A 16504-nucleotide genomic window follows, 5' to 3' on the forward strand; every position below is an offset into this window, starting at 1 on the left:
TAATGCTTTTATTTTGCGCTGCGGTCAAATAGGCAGCAACAAGTTTAGGAAAATAACAAAAACAATGATGAAAATCACCAAAATTTGAATATTTAATGGACTCAGTTAAGCTTTTAGTAGCCAAAATTTCGTAGTTATTTAGTGCGAAGCCCATATTTCATATTTTCTTATATGTATGTAATAAAATATCAACATTTCTCTTATTTATTTTGACTTGTATAAAAAAAACCGCACGCTTTTGGCGAGAAAGCGGTCGAATAAGTAGCAACAACTTTAATAAAGCAATAATACATTAAGCGACGCTATTTCGTTTTTTGCCTCAAATATAATAAATTACTCTCCAAGTCTCCGTCAGTTTGGAGAACCTGGAATATACACTTAATTATTCTTATCACTATTTAAAGAAATTCCTCTTTAATCGTTTTTTTTTCAGCCTCCATAGATAACATGAAAGTAATAGTAGACATTTCAGAGTGAAACTATATTTATCATACATAAACTACACAAAGGGATTATTCCAGGCATTCCAGGTTAAGATCAGCAGGTCTTAGGAGACCTTGAACTTAGGCAAAAGCAAGGTTATTTCAAAAAAAAACTTCAGAATTCAGTAACTGCTTCAGAATAACTTTCAGATCTAAAATGTCCTTAAAGTAGTAATGTACTTAAAGTGATTATTCCTGGCTCTCCAAGTCCCCGTCAGTCTGGAGAGCCTGGAATAGACACTTCATTTCTCTAAAGACAATCTGGATTATTCTTATAATTATTTTCTTTATAGAGTTCGCTTTATTTCAATCCAGATCTCGTAGTATCTTAAGACGTCCAAATCTGGAACGTTTACTTTTACGGACATAAAGGTAATATTACAGGATATACTGGGGAAGAAACATTCATGGAACGTAACTTCTTTTTCTAGATCCACCTAGAGAACATCCCAGGCATGTTATTATTATGCGTCTTGTGTAAATTCCCTATACTTAAGTATAAATGGCAGGACGTAATCATTACGCGTAATAACACACTAGTTTCCATAAAATCCAGCAATTTCACATTAAAAAAAAATAAAAATAAAATGAAATAAATATACTGGATGCAAAAATTAATTTAATCGAAATAACGAAGCGGCAAAACCGCGTGCACGATCGGCCATTTTTTCCCCTCTTGATTGTTTTTTTTTTTTTTTAATTTTTTCGTGGTTGCACATAAATTCGCGTGTCCAGTTACACGTATGTGCATGCATGCATGCATGACGTGAAGAGTTAATGATGTATTAAATAAAATGGTCGCAATAACGTATGAATATGTAATGCCGCGGTGTAATTACAGCGGGCCTGGGAGTCCGCCCCTAGACCGGGATTGGCTGGGGGGCCCTCAGGTGGGGACCCAAGAGCCACCGAAGTGGCCCCCCCGTATGCATAATATGCACGCGAACCTAACGCTTAACCATTCCTGCTGTAGTATTTTCAAATTTTGCCTTTTATTATTTATGTTATCCTTTCTTAGACCTTAAGGTTTTTTCAATATGAGGTTTAATGAATAAATTTACTTAATTTAGCATTTTTTGATTGTAACAATTTGACCAAAAAAGCAACGTCCTATAGACGTTTTTTAAGACTTATTGTCAGATCTTCATTTTGTACTTCACAAACCGTTTTTCTAAACGATTTTTTTAAGGCTTATTTAACATTTATTGACTAAATTGCCTGGAATAATAAAAGAATTATGTTGTTATAAATTTGGAAAAATGTATCGGTGGCTTAATTGTCTAGCCTAACAAATGTCTGAACTAAAATTTAGGAAAATGGGTTTAAGTATCTGGAAAAAGGAAATGACCGTAAAATGGGGTGAATAGAAACAGTTTCGGATCTTTCCATACTCTGTTGCTAACATGGTAGTCACCCTTTTGACGACAAAAAATAAGGACTTGTAGATCAAAAAGCGCATAATAGATTTTTTTTAAATACAGGTTTTTCCACAAAAAAAATAAAAATGCTCTTTTTCTATTCACCCTTAATGTGGGGTCAATAGAAACACCCATTTAAATTGGTCAAATTTGCTATTCTACCCACACGAGGGCGAATAGGAACACCTGAAAAAAAATTTAAATTGATAAAAAAATATAAATACACAAAAAAAACTGACAAAAACACCAATTTTACAAAAAAAAAACATTTATTTCTATAGAAATGTAACAAGTTTAAACGTATTATTTAAATTAAACAACTTTGATGCAAATTAAATTTTAAAATGTCTCTTCTTGACGTAGATGCTTCTATCTCGTCAGGAACTGGGAAAACCTCTCCAACGACCTGGCTAAAATGAAAGGTGGAACTTCTGGAAATTCATAAATATATCCTGTCGAGTGTTTGGTCTTGACTTCTTAAGAAAGTGGCTTCAATGTCATTTTCTGTAATATTAATAACTTGTCCGATAAAATATTTATTTCGATATTTTGTTGGAAAACACACCAGAAGCCAAGTTCCTTTATCTATTAAATCAAGCGAAATAGGAGAAACACATCGGAACAATTTACCCTCAAAGCAGACTGATGCTGATGAATTATTTGTATCCAACTTATTCTCGGACTTATCGGTGCAACTTGGTAGTGAAGTGTCCATTTCTGAGTCTGCATCTGAAGAATGATCTTGATCTTTTTCCATTTCAGAGTCTCCGGGTCTGAATCTTCATCTAAGGTTTCCATACGTCTTTCCAAATCATTCTATCCTCTTGATCGTCTTTATCCAACGTGCTTTTAAAATCTGCACTTGCAACGCTTTTGCCAGCAGGAACTTGAATTTTACGACGTCGGCTCTTCACATTTTGACCATCGCCATATCTCATTGTTCTTAGAAGGTTTACCAAAGAGTTATTAAGTCCTTCTGCAATGTTTTGATTCTCATAATTTGTCTCGTCAGGATTTTGCTTCCAACATTGTCTCAACTTGAAAAATTCCACACTTTCTAAACCCAGATTGTATGTTTTTTCCAGCATAAGGCTCAATAGCCTTTGACAAGTCATTTAGCAAGTAAGGGAATCTGTCCTTGGAACCGTGCAATGCTTTGAACCAGGCCCCATTTTCCATTTTTCAAGGATCTGTCGCCAAGCTGTTTTAAGAGTCCACTGGGTCAGATGAGTAGAGTTAGCCGGGAGGAAGATAAATGAAATATTATTTTCTTCGCAAAGAGATACCGTACTTGCAGAAAAATGTGAACTCAGATTGTCGCCAATTAAGTAGGTACTTCTTTTCCGGTAGATCTTTTACTGCAGGTATAACAGTTCTTTCTACCCAATCTGAGAAGGAAATCGCATCAAATCAACCTGATGGACCTCCAACTGTCCAAGATGTATAGCTTTGTAAACCACGTATGGTGGGAACAATTTTCCATCAGCTGAAGCAGCGTACACAATAGAAACGGCTGACTTCGACGTATGGCAAATACGTTCTGGATAGCGACAGCCCCTTTTCGAGATTACTTTCTTTCTACCCGGATCATCAGTTAAATTTGTTTCGTCGTAATTTATTATCTTTGATGGCGGTACATTTTTCAACTCCGTGGCTAAATTGTCAAAATAAGCATTGATAGTATTAAGAGAAACAGCATCTCTTGAGCGCTTGTTGTTTTGGCAGATTCTAGATCTTAATTTATTTTTGTGACGTTTTAAAAAAGACTAGACAAAGTCTCCAGGGATATTATCTTTAAATCTCGTTATTGTTTTACCTTTACTGTCTAGGTAATTCTTTATCATCATCCTGACGTCCAAATGGTCAAGTGGATACCCCCAATCGGAACAAACAATTAGTTGATGGACTAAAATATCTTCTTCTTGTTTGGTTAGGGCTGTTTGTCCTCCATGACGCTTTAGATTTCGGCTTTTGTGGTGCCGATAAAGCACAGAATAATGAATGTTGTATGTTTCGTGAGCCACTCTATAACTCATCCCGTTGTCAATTGAAGCAAGGGCTATTTTTAGAGCTTTTTCAACAATTTTCTTATATGTTTTACCTCGAGGGTCTGGTTTATAAACGCGAGGCATTTTCCTGCAAAAGAAAAAACAATTATGGGGTGGATAGAAACAGCGTGCTTCTATTCACCCCCAAATTAATTAAAAGTGACGTAATGTAATATATTACATCATAGCAAAAAAAATAAGCACGACAAGCAATTTCTGAAATAACCAATGTAAACCAGACACCTTAAAGCTACTTTAATCAAAAACTCAATGTCTTACCTGTTTTTAGCTAACCACTGTGAATAAAGTTTTGCTAGTTATGAAAAAGCACGTGTTCACTCCAACGGGTGGTTGGTACTGCAATCAGGACTGCCAACATAAAACATCTTTGGCCTGTTAAAGTAGTTATGGAAACATCTGTTGACCGTTTGAGAATAAATTTGAAGCGTTGGGAGGTTTAATTCCGATGTTGATTTTTTTGAAAAGAAGTTTCCCGTTTTTGTTGCTATTCACCCAGCAGTTTCTATTCACCCCATTTCACGGTATTGGCTTAAGTGCATGAAATTAAGGAAATAAAGTGGTGTGTGAAATATTTATTTAATATATAGTTTAAAATAAAACAAAAATCAATTGTTCCCGGATTTTCCATAACCTATATAACTATAACTGCTTTAAACTAACTAGTGTCTCTAGCACACTAAATATTAAAACAGAAAAAAATTGTTGCTGCTTATTCGACCACCATTCCCAAATCCTTCATCTCAAACCGTTTTCCTAAACGATTTTTTGATGGCTTATCTAAAATTTATTGAATAAATTGCCTGGAATAATAAAAGGATTATGCTGTTATATATTTAGAAAAATGTATCGGTGGCTTGACTGTCTACTTTACAAATGTCTAAACTAAATTTTAGAAAAATGGGTTTAAGTGCATGAAATTAACGAAGTAAAGTTGTATGTAAAATACTTAATTAATATATAGTTTAAAATAAAACAAAAAAAAATTATACCCGGATTTTTCATGACCTATAATTGCCTTTTCTATAGAACACATAAATCCTTAATTCACTCTACTTATGTCAAGGTAGTAGGTCCGAGATATGCATCACATTTGTTTTGTGTTGCACTGGTTTTCTACTAATGAGTATCGAATGACATTTTACTTAGAAAAATAAATAATTTACTTAAATACCTTTGAAACCTGCCGATTATTATGAAGATTTGTAAGTCATTTGCATATATGCGAAATATTTACATTTTAATTGTATTTCAAAAGATTGAAAATAATACCGGTCCTAAATGTGAACTCTGCAATTCTCTTGAAGTTACGATAGTACAAGAAGACTTTACTCTAGTTATGATGACATACTAAGAACGAAAGAACGAAAAGTATGGAATTAATTTATTGTTTATTGTTCAACAGTAAAAAACAATTACAGAACAATATTTAATCTACGAAAGTAATTAGAACTACAATTACATTTGAAGAGTATTTGGTAAAGGTGTCTAATTCTTCACTGCTCAATTCCTTAACATCTCCTGTTAAGTTACCTCCAGATATAAGCTCTGGTAACCTTGAAGTTATTTTCCTGTTAAAGTAATTATGTACTGCTTCCTTGTTGCAACCTCGAGTGTTTGATCTTCCTGAAAGAAATTAATCAGTAACAATTGACTTGATAGTTCATGGTAAAAAACATCCATTATTGCACTATTATTTTCCTTATTTTCAAATGATTTGATCGAAAAGTTGAGTTTGTTCGATAGAAGAAAAATGGACTAAACAATCGTCAATGATTGTTGGATCTAATGCTGGTTTTAATGTCGAAAAGTGAGTGAAAAGTCCTTTTTCTTACGTATTAAACCCATTGTAGACCTCAATCAATATAGGTGGTGTGTGAATATTTTATTAATATATGTATAGCTTAAAATAAAACAAAAATAAATTGTTCCCGAATTTTCCATAACCTATATAATTGCCCTGCCTATAGAACACCCAAATAACAATACAACATTTATTTTACGAAAGTAATAAAAACCACAATTACAAGAAAGAAAAAAAATACAATGCAAAATCAAAATTAGGCCTAAGCTAAATATTGCCTAACAGTAATACTCAGTTGCTTAAGAGTACATAAATTCACGTCACACAAATGAGGAATATTAAAATTTGTGGTCATTATAAAAACAGGATTAACATCGATAATAAATAAGAAGAATCAACTTCGTTATGAAGAAGTTTGTAAAGAAAATTAAGAGATATAAGCGATCTTCGTTAATATTAAGCTGTCGTACCAAAATGGTATTATCAATTCCCTTTGCGGATAAATACCACTCTATCTAAAATGTAAGAACTTGAGGAATCTTCTTGATCTCACCAATGAGTAAAACAGTATTTTAAGGGTTTTCATCAAAACAAAGGTACGAACACAAAGTCACGGTCTCATCAAATCCATGTATTTTTTTTTAAGCTACACGTGTTTCGCTCCTATCGAAGCATCATCAGGCCTAGACCTACACAGATCGCACTACACAGTAGTGTGAACCGACAGGAGCGAAACACGTGTAGCTTAAAAAAAAATTACATGGATTTGATGAGACCGTGACTTTGTGTTCGTACCATTGTTTTGTTTTTGTTTGGTCTCTTGGAGAAAAATGGATGACACGTTTCTATTTTAAGGGTTTTCATATTTGTAAATAATCTGCAATTTGTTGATGATACAATTGATTGAATGTGGGCAATAAAAGTTAATTGAGTATCAAAGGTATGACACCTGTACTTTTGCAATGCACTAGATATTTGTGATCAATATTATAATTGTAAAACAGTGGTTCACTCTTTCAAGTAAATGTCACGACTTTACACTTAGAAATATTTAATTCCATTTTGTTGGTTACATACCATGCATGCAGGATATTTAATTGTTCTTGAAGAAAAACATTATCATCATGACAATTCTTCTGTACAATTTTAGATCATCAGTAAAAAGCAAATTATTGCATACCAAAACATGGCAAAGGTCGTTAATGAAAATCAAGAACAACAATGTTTGACCTTTGGAGTACTCCAGACGAAGCCACATACAGGTTGGATTTAAGACCATTGTACATCACAATTTGTACAACGAAATGATCAATCCGATTAAAAGCCTTTGAGAAGTCCGTATAGATCACATCAATTTGTCCGGAATGATGAACCTTATCAAAAGCCTTTGAAAAGTCGGTGTATACAACATATGTTTCGAGACCTTTTCTATATTTTCGCTTACACTTTGAAAAAATTGTATTAAATTGGTTACAACCGATCTTTTTGGAAAAAGCCTTGTTGGTTGACATTGCTAACTTCTTTGACCCTAAAAAATGATTGCTTTAATAATAAAGACTCAAATAGCTTACTAAGTAGAGAAATTTGATACAATTTGAGCTATTTATCAAATATTGGGAAAAATGCTACTGGACAAACATCGGTTGTACAAGATATGCAAAATGGCTCACACAAGCTAGGACAGGGCTTTAGAAAAAATGAAGAAAATCCTTCTGGACCAGATTCCCTTTTAGGATCCATAGATATAAGCGAGGATTCAAGGTTAATATTATCAATATTGTTAATTTCAAAATACGCTTGGTATTAACTAACGCTTTTAATTTGTTATTTATTTTTAATTTCTCGGGATTAACTAATTCGTTTCTTTTAGCAATAGATGAGAATTGGTCTACTATATTTTTGTATTGCCTCAAAGTATTTCTATCCTGGGCATAATGGCAACTCCATAACATAATACAATATGATCATCTTAAATTAAAATTAAAAATCAAGAACATTTCTCCAAGGTACATTTCTCAAAGTGATTTTAATAAATAAAATGTTAGAAGTAAGGATGCTCTTTATCTGCCAAAATTTAACTTTATTTATTAAAAAAAAAACTTTTTATGAAGGAATTAGCTTATTTAATCAACTGCCTGCTTCGTTAAAACGAATAGGTAACTTCAATATTAAGCTTTATTATAAGTTCTGTCGTCTATGATATCAACGAATTTAGCAACATGCTGAAAGTCACTCCTGCCTAGTCAGTGTCTGTACTTTGTACTGTTTGTTGGTGCTTTTATAGTTATTATAGTTTCTAAGTTTTAGATGTGTGTATTTAGGTTTTTTTATAATAGTTTTACTCTTTTAAATAATTTAGTGAGGATTATCAGTTTCTTTCTCTTGACTTGCCTTATCCTATTGTATATTATCAAATGACCAAATAAATCAGTAATTAGCAGTCAGTAAATTCAAATTCAAAATAAATTTATTTATCAATAAAATTACAAACATAATAATTAATTTACAATAAATAAACCATTATAATAAATAGGACCATGCTTCGATTATAAAACTGTTAGCACAGGTGGAAATCTGTGTAAAAAGGCCCTTTTTTTAAAAAAAAATAACAAATAAAAATAAAGACTAATAATAACTATTAACCTGGCTAATATAAGTACTTTTCTTAATACAAATGTATTTTTTTTGTTCTTTTTTTAGCAGTAAAAGAAATACCAGAGGAGAAATTTCAGATGGAGGCGAGCGGGTACCAAAGCTACCAAAGCCTTATAAAAAAATGTATACAGCTATTTTCATGATTTTTAACACCTTAATTGTATTTATTTCAAATTAAATTAAGCATTCCATTGCTATTTTTCATGGAGATAATTTTCAATATATTTTTCAAATATTCCTATCGAAAATTGTTTAACATGCTCAGGCAATTTATTCCAAAGTTGAGAGGCTACAGAAACAAAAGATTTTTGAAAATTTGTGTTTCTATGCTGTGGGACTTATAGAGGCTCTCCAGTTTTTAAAATGTTATTAATAAAGGTGTACATATGGCATTTTTTACAATTTTTCATATTTAAGATAAAATTGCAATTTAAATAGGGAGTAATATGTTTCCTAAATGGTATTTTAAATGCAAAACGCATATTGCAGTTTTGGAGTTTTTGTATAGAGTAAGCAGTTGTTTCAGTCAAGAAATCGGAATACATAACATCACGGTAATCAAGCAAAGAGAGAACTACATAAAGAATATTTAATATTAGATGGTAAATAGTTTTTTTAGTTTAGGCGTATATATGCAATTTTAAGTTTATTTTTTATATGAGTTTGAAATGTAATACCAATGTCAAAAAAGACGCCCAGATTTTTTACCCTCATTGACTACTGGTAGCTGAACATTTCGAATCTGTGCATGAAAATTAGGAGAAACCTCAAACGCACTTTTGCCATAACTCAGTATTATTGTATAAGATTTAGAAGCATTTAATTTTAAGTTGTGATCCTGTGAAAAGTTATCAATACTTTCTAAATCCTGATTAAACTGAAATTAAGCTATAGGAAGATTTTGGCCTGAAAACGAAAGATATAGTTGGGAATCATCCGCATATTGCTGTAATGTTGAATGTTTTACACAAGATATCATGTCAGCAACATGATAGTCATGATAGTCAACATCAGTACAAAATGTAAGTAAGTAATATAAGTCCTAAAGACCCTTTATAAGAGTTCGAACGTTTCCCTGTTTCTTGCTGCATTAATTCAATGTCGGACCTCAAAGACCTACACTCCATACGTACCTCAATAAATTCATGCTGCATTACAATTATAATAAATAAACTTCTTCAGTCTAACAAGTTGATCCAAAACGTATACCTAAAGAGCCTTAACATTAATGTCAAATTCAACGTTAATAACCTCCCCAATATTCCACCCTACGTAGTCAAAAATAAATGTTTTCCCATCGTCCCTTTGACGGACGGGAATATATTTTCCATTCATTGATTCCCAAATAGACCGCCGCCGTTGTTAGGGCGCTATGCTAAATGTTCAGTGAATCGTAGTCGATCGTGGTGCCATCAACCCTCTGGATTGTGCTCGTATATTTCTATGCGGATGACTCCGAAAGGCGACCCGGCTAATTGACGTTTCTCACCCTCGAAGTGAGACATTTAGACGACGATCTATTGACCGATTTCAATTCTTTTTTTAGTCCCGGGGTCGTAAAAAAAGGTCGTTCGACTTGTGTCAGGAATTCCCTTATTTCCATTTTTGTTGCTGATTCATCTGTCGCAAGTTTTGTAATTAATTTACGGGGTATCCAGAGTAACTAAAATGGAGCAGTTTGATTAATTTTTTAATAACTATCAGATGTCAAACATACAAAAACTAATTAATTTGTGCTCTTTTGGATTCATTTATAGAACTGGATAGATTTTTATTGATTTTTAAATACTTTAGAATTTTATTCATTTGATAATTTAAGAGGAGTAATGACTTCGCAAGAAACACCGTGCTGCAAGATTAACGATTGTCAGGGAACACTTTAACTCACTGGAGTATTGGCGCCTAAGAGTAAATAGCAGACTTTTTCCAAATTTTCAAAGTGCTCTCATTCCCTTAGTTCTGCTCGAATCTTGTTATAACCTGGTGTTTTCGTGATGTAGGTGATAGGAGCAAGCCGCTGGTATCGTTAGTTCAATTTCGAAAAAAATCAATTTTTGGTGAAAAAAATCGATACGGGGGGGTATACCCGAAAAATGAAAAATCCCAAACTTTGGACATCGATACCTCAGCTTCTATAGGCACTATCGGGAAAATTCGAACGGTTTTGTCTTAGTTTTGTTCTTTTAAATCCAACAAGACCATCCGTAAGGTCGTAGCTGCTCTATTAGCTGAGATATCGCATTTTTAGAGCCCATTTTTGGCCTCAAAAACGAGGTCAAAAAATGATGTATTACCGAATTTTCAAAGTGCTCTCATTTTCTTAGTTCTGCTCGAATCTTGTTATAGCCCGGTGTTTTTGTGATGTAGGTGATAGAAATAAGCCGCTGGTATCATTAGTTTGATTTCGAAAAAAATCAGTTTTTGGTGAAAAAAATCGATACGGGAGGGTATACCAGAAAAATTAAAAATTTAAAACTTTGAAGATCGATACCTCGGCTTTTATAGGCACTATCGGGAAAATTCGAACGGTTTTGTCTTAGTTTCATTCTTCTGAATCCAACAAGACCATCCGCAAGGTCGTAGCTGCTCTATTAGCTGAAATATCGCATTTTTAGAGCCCATTTTTGACCTCAAAAACGAGGTCAAAAAATGATGTATTACCGAATTTTCAAAGTGCTCTCATTTTCTTAGTTCTGCTCGAATCTCGTTATAACCCGGTGTTTTCGTGATGTAGGTGATGGAAGCAAGCCGCTGGTATCATTAGTTTGATTTCGAAAAAAATAAGTTTTTGGTGAAAAAAATCGATACGGGGGGGTATAAACAAAAAATGAAAAATTTCAAACTTTGGAGACTGATACCTCGGCTTCTATGTGCACTATCTGGAAAATTCGAACGGTTTTGTCTTAGTTTTATTCTTCTGAATCCAATAAGACCATCCGCAAGGTCGTAGCTACTCTATTAGGCGAAATATCGCATTTTTAGAGCCCATTTTTGGCCTCAAAAACGAGGTCAAAAAATGACGTTTTACCGAATTTTCAAATAGCTCTCATTCCCTTAGTTCTGCTCAAATCTCGTTATAACCCGGTGTTTTCGTGATGTAGGTGATAGAAATAAGCCGCTGGTATCATTAGTTTGATTTCGAAAAAAATCAGTTTTTGGTGAAAAAATCGATACGGGGGGGTATACCGATAAAATGAAAAATCTCAAACTTTGGAGATCGATACCTCGGCTTCTATAGGCAGCATGGGAAAAATTGGAACGGTTTTGTCTTAGTTTTATTCTTCTGAATCCAACAAGACCATCCGCAAGGTCGTAGCTACTCTATTAGCCGAAATATCGCATTTTTGGAGCCCATTTTTGGCCTCAAAAACGAGGTTAAAAAATGACGTTTTACCGAATTTTCAAATTGCTCTCATTCCCTTAGTTCTGCTCGAATCTCGTTATAACCCGGTGTTTTCGTGATGTAGGTGATAGAAATAAGCCGCTGGTATCATTAGTTTGATTTCGAAAAAAATCAGTTTTTGGTGAAAAAAAACGGTTTTGTCTTAGTTTCATTCTTCTGAATCCAACAAGACCATCCGCAAGGTCGTAGCTACTCTATTAGCTGAGATATCGCATTTTTAAAGCCCATTTTTTGCCTCAAAAACGAGGTCGAAAAATGGCGTTTTACCGAATTTTCAAAGTGCTCTCATTCCCATAGTTCTGCACGAATCCCGTTATAACCCGGTGTTTTCGTGATGTAGGTGATGTGAGCAAACCGCTGGTGTCATTAGTTCGATTTCGAAAAAAATCAGTTTTTGATGAAAAAAATCGATACGGAGGGGTCGATACCTTGGCTTCTATGGGCACTATCTATCGATGCTTTGTTTATTAGTTCAGACAAGGAAGTCATAATATTTAAGGCAGAAATACACCTAAAAACATTAATTGGTAAAACTAACCTCAACGAATCCTCAATTCGCTCATATTATTATCATATAAGGAATATCATACGGACTTATATAGACACAGGTTAAAAACCATGACCTAAATTCATTGGCTTAAGATAAAGTTTGTAGCTGGAATTGGACCATCTAGAGCAACCTGAAAAAATTTGAAAAACCCGCCATTCCTAATGAGAAATGTCAAATTTTTAACTAGGAAACCATGGCTTTCCTAAAGCCATTAATGATTAATTAAGAATGCATGGGAAAAATAAGTTCAATCATCTGGGAACTCAAGATGTTCGGGATCCGCTCATTTGTAATTTTTTCTTTTCTTTCTTAGATTTTTTATTATTTAATATTATTTATTTATTTTATTAAGTAATGACGAAGGTCCGAAGTGCAAAATATAATTCTTTTAATGTTGAACTGCCAAAATGCCAGCTATAGGTGAGTGCTTTTTCAACTATTGCCGCCATATTTTTTAAATTCAATTTTTCTTTCTAAAATAAAATACTGTCGCAAATTCTCCGCACGTAACACAAAATATATACGGAGGATTCTTATCCGAATAAATAAACTTATTAGATACCTATGCATATATTATTTCCGTTTATATTATTTATATATATTTATTTATTTATTTCTATATTATTTCCTAATGCACTTCTTGTTAAATTAAATTCACTCTGTATAAAATATTACCATGCATAACCATTTAAGATATGATTAACGTCTTATTAGATATGCCACATATATTCACGTTTCCTAAGAAATTAACTTACAAAGTAGCAATAAACTGCAACATTAAGTGTACCAAGACTAAAAACGTAAGTATTTATAGTATTTTTATAAAAAAAAAAGAAAAACAATCCGCGGTAATATTGCATGAGGATATGAAAAATTAAACAGGCCGGCAATATAACAATAAGCATACATCGCATATGCTTTAACGAAAATTCTATGTAATTTTCCTTTTTTTTCTGTACAATGCACAGCAAATGATAGGATTAGGGGTTTAATGTTAATAATTAAGTCGGAACAAGTAGGATATACATATGCTCGGTTCACATAAAACGGCAGATATATTATACGAAATACTCATGGCCTCAGAGACACCGTTCCGGAAAAGAACGTTCAATTACGTAAAACATTCTGAACAAATCGTTAGAGAACCCAGTGGCGCATCGGTAATTATTAATTTTCCATTAAACCTATTTGTTAGGCAATTAATTCAAGGACCAGTCAGAAAGAGAAAAACGTCAAGCTTTTAGAGTTGCCTTGTATTTATACTTCACAATAAGAGCAACAAAGATGGGCATATGTTGAAGACTGTCATGTATAAATGCTTCGACCAAAACTGCTCTAGCTATCAAAATTCAATCTTTCAGAGCAAATTTTTCACAAATTGAAAGTGAAAATATTCCAATTCCAAATAAAGTGCCAAATGTATATAATTTAAAAACGCTTTATGTCAGTTGCATAAACATACAAAGAAGGTTAGAATTAAGTATATAGAAAACAACCCCCCATTTCAAGTTCCTTTTGTCATCTGGTTGATAAACGCAGCTAGTAAAGAAACATAAAAAAACGAAACCGTACTTTCATGAAAAGACATGGAAATAATGCTGCATTGCAGCCGTTATGGCAATTATATGCGGGAGCCGAAATTACCTAAAATTATACAGGCCGATCTCTCGACTTTCTATGGTGCCCTAACATTAGGTTTTATGTTGGAAAAATAAAACTGTTATCGCCATTATATCGGTGCAAATTTCGCAAAACGATCTGAATGGGCGATAGGCGGTACTATTGAAAATTCGTGTACGGCGGTGTCGAGGTAATAAGATCCCTCTCGGATCAAATTACAGGACTACCGTAAGTCCTTTAGCACTTCGTGAGCACGATCTGGCGAGTCGTGCAGTGACAATTGGCATGCAATACCCACCTCTCGCGACCCCACTAAACTGGCCCTATGAAATAAAGTATTTTTATAATTTCTCGAAATTACAGTTCAACATGACAAGACAGTAGTAGGAAGGTACGTGTAAGGCTTATTTGAATACTGGACTCTAAATGTGCATGAGCCTAATTGACTTTTTTGACCACTGCTTTTGAGCTTATTCCCACGGGTTTTTCCAACTTTATTGCACACTCAATATCTCTCTTTAAAGTCTCATCAAGTAGACCCAAATAATTAATTAAAAGTTTCAAATTTTTTGCTAAGCCACTCTCTGAGTCTTGGCACGTCAAACACGTTTGACAACTGACAGGTGCATGACAATAATGATATACGTCAAAATTATCGAATATATACGAAAAATTTGATTAGGTCTGATGATGTCCTTAAGGTAAAATATGTCATTATAAATACTACATTAAAGACATCAATCAACTGCGGATTTTATCTTAACCTGGAAAACAATTTTAGGGTTAGACATAAAAAATTTTGTAATATCTTTAATAATTTATTTTCTGTATATTAATTTGTATTTATATAATTTTAGGCAGTACAGTCATTGATTCTTTATTTATTTGTCCATTCAATTGAGTCATTAGGTTTTAACAAATTATGTAGTAAAACGTTCTGAGATTGAAGTTTTGGAAATCGTGGTCGAATAAGCAGCAACAATCTTCAATAAATCATTTTAATTTTCTATGTATTATCTTATATATATACATTATTTCAAAGAGTAAACTGATTGATTCTTTATTTATTATTTCATTAATTTACTCAGACAGTACAATTATTTTACTATTCCAGGCAATTGATTTATAAAATTCCCAAAATTTAAAGTTCCTACTATAAGTAAACATGCTGTTTTTTAAAACGTCACTTATTTAAAGTCACTTTTTCAATTAAATTCCCAAAAAATTCCATCCAAATGCTTGAAACCAACCGCCCAACGATGGCTTTACATTTTCAATTTTTACATGAGTGCAACAAAGAAAGGTATATATTATGCTGCAGACCACTTATTTATTGTCCACGTTGAGGGCTCCTAGTCATAGTTACTATGTTTGGTCAACTGTTTCTTATGAAATTTGAATAATTATTATGGCGGTAATTAGCCATTTTTGATGCAATAAATGTCAAAATTAAACCACACATTTTTTACATTAATTTTTCAATGAGTGAAACAAAGGTGAGTATACAGGGTGTCCCGGCTTTTGAGTAACAAAGGGCATTTTTTGATACGAAAGATTTTTAATTTTTTTTATCAGTGGTGTTCGTATTGGATTTTTATTTGATTATTCTTGAAAAAAAAATGTACGCCATTGCTTTTTTTTAATTAAAAGTTATTTCTAAGATCTTCCTTTAATTTGGGGCAAATGTGCTGCTCTGTTCGTACTATGCAAGGTTTGTGAGTAAAAAAATAACAACCATAGATGTTCTGCAAGGAAATTCTTAACGAAAAACCAACATTAGCATTTTTCAAGTGTTTTGGCTTCAGATAACTCTTGGTGAAACTCCAGATTCATCAGGATCCTTAAGAAAACTTCTAGTTAATATCAGTACCTCCAATAGATGTAATTTACTCATTAATCGGTGTTTTGTTAGAGAGTGAGATCTGAAATTGCCTCTAAAGATCGCATTCATGCCCACAAATATGTTTCTTCAAAAAGTTTAAATATTCTGCAAGCCAATTCTTCATTTAAATTAAGAGAATGATGAGATAACTTAACATTTTCATACCTAGTCCAAGACGTAAATCCAAGATGACTTATTGCCATTTCCAAGTTCTTTGGAATCTATAATATCTCTAGGTGAGGCTCCAGAAATTCATCAGGATGTTTATGTACACTTCTGGTTTATGTTAGTACCTCAGAATCTTTTTAGGCTTTATTGACTTCTAGAGACTTTCAGTGAAATTCCAGTGATCTATCATCAGTCTGTTTGACTAATCCCTATAGAAAACAAAAATTTATACCACGCCCCTTGAATAAATGACAGATGTCACGTAAACGGTTTTGTGTTAATAAGTAAATGGTCACGTGATGCTTTTGTCAAAACTAAGTTGCTTCTATGCCGTGACGTGGCATTCCAAGATGGCCGCCAAAGGTGACATACGAAGGTAAGACAGACAGTTTGCATTTTTGTTTAAGTCATAAAGCCAAGGGGATTTGGAAGATTATTCCAGGCACCTAAAATGTC

At 33.2% G+C, this 16504-nt stretch overlaps 1 long non-coding RNA gene across 1 annotated transcript in view; it reads right to left on the bottom strand.

Moving 5' to 3' along the window:
* Positions 1 to 5452: 5452 nt before the first annotated feature.
* Positions 5453 to 16504, bottom strand: part of LOC126742355 (uncharacterized) — a 60041-nt gene continuing 48989 nt past the window's right edge. The window contains exon 3 of the long non-coding RNA XR_007662542.1: positions 5453 to 5592. This is a non-coding gene — a long non-coding RNA (uncharacterized LOC126742355). The remainder of the gene's footprint in view (positions 5593 to 16504) is intronic.

Source organism: Anthonomus grandis, chromosome 11, assembly GCF_022605725.1.
Source record: "Anthonomus grandis grandis chromosome 11, icAntGran1.3, whole genome shotgun sequence".
Lineage (NCBI taxonomy): Eukaryota > Metazoa > Arthropoda > Insecta > Coleoptera > Curculionidae > Anthonomus > Anthonomus grandis.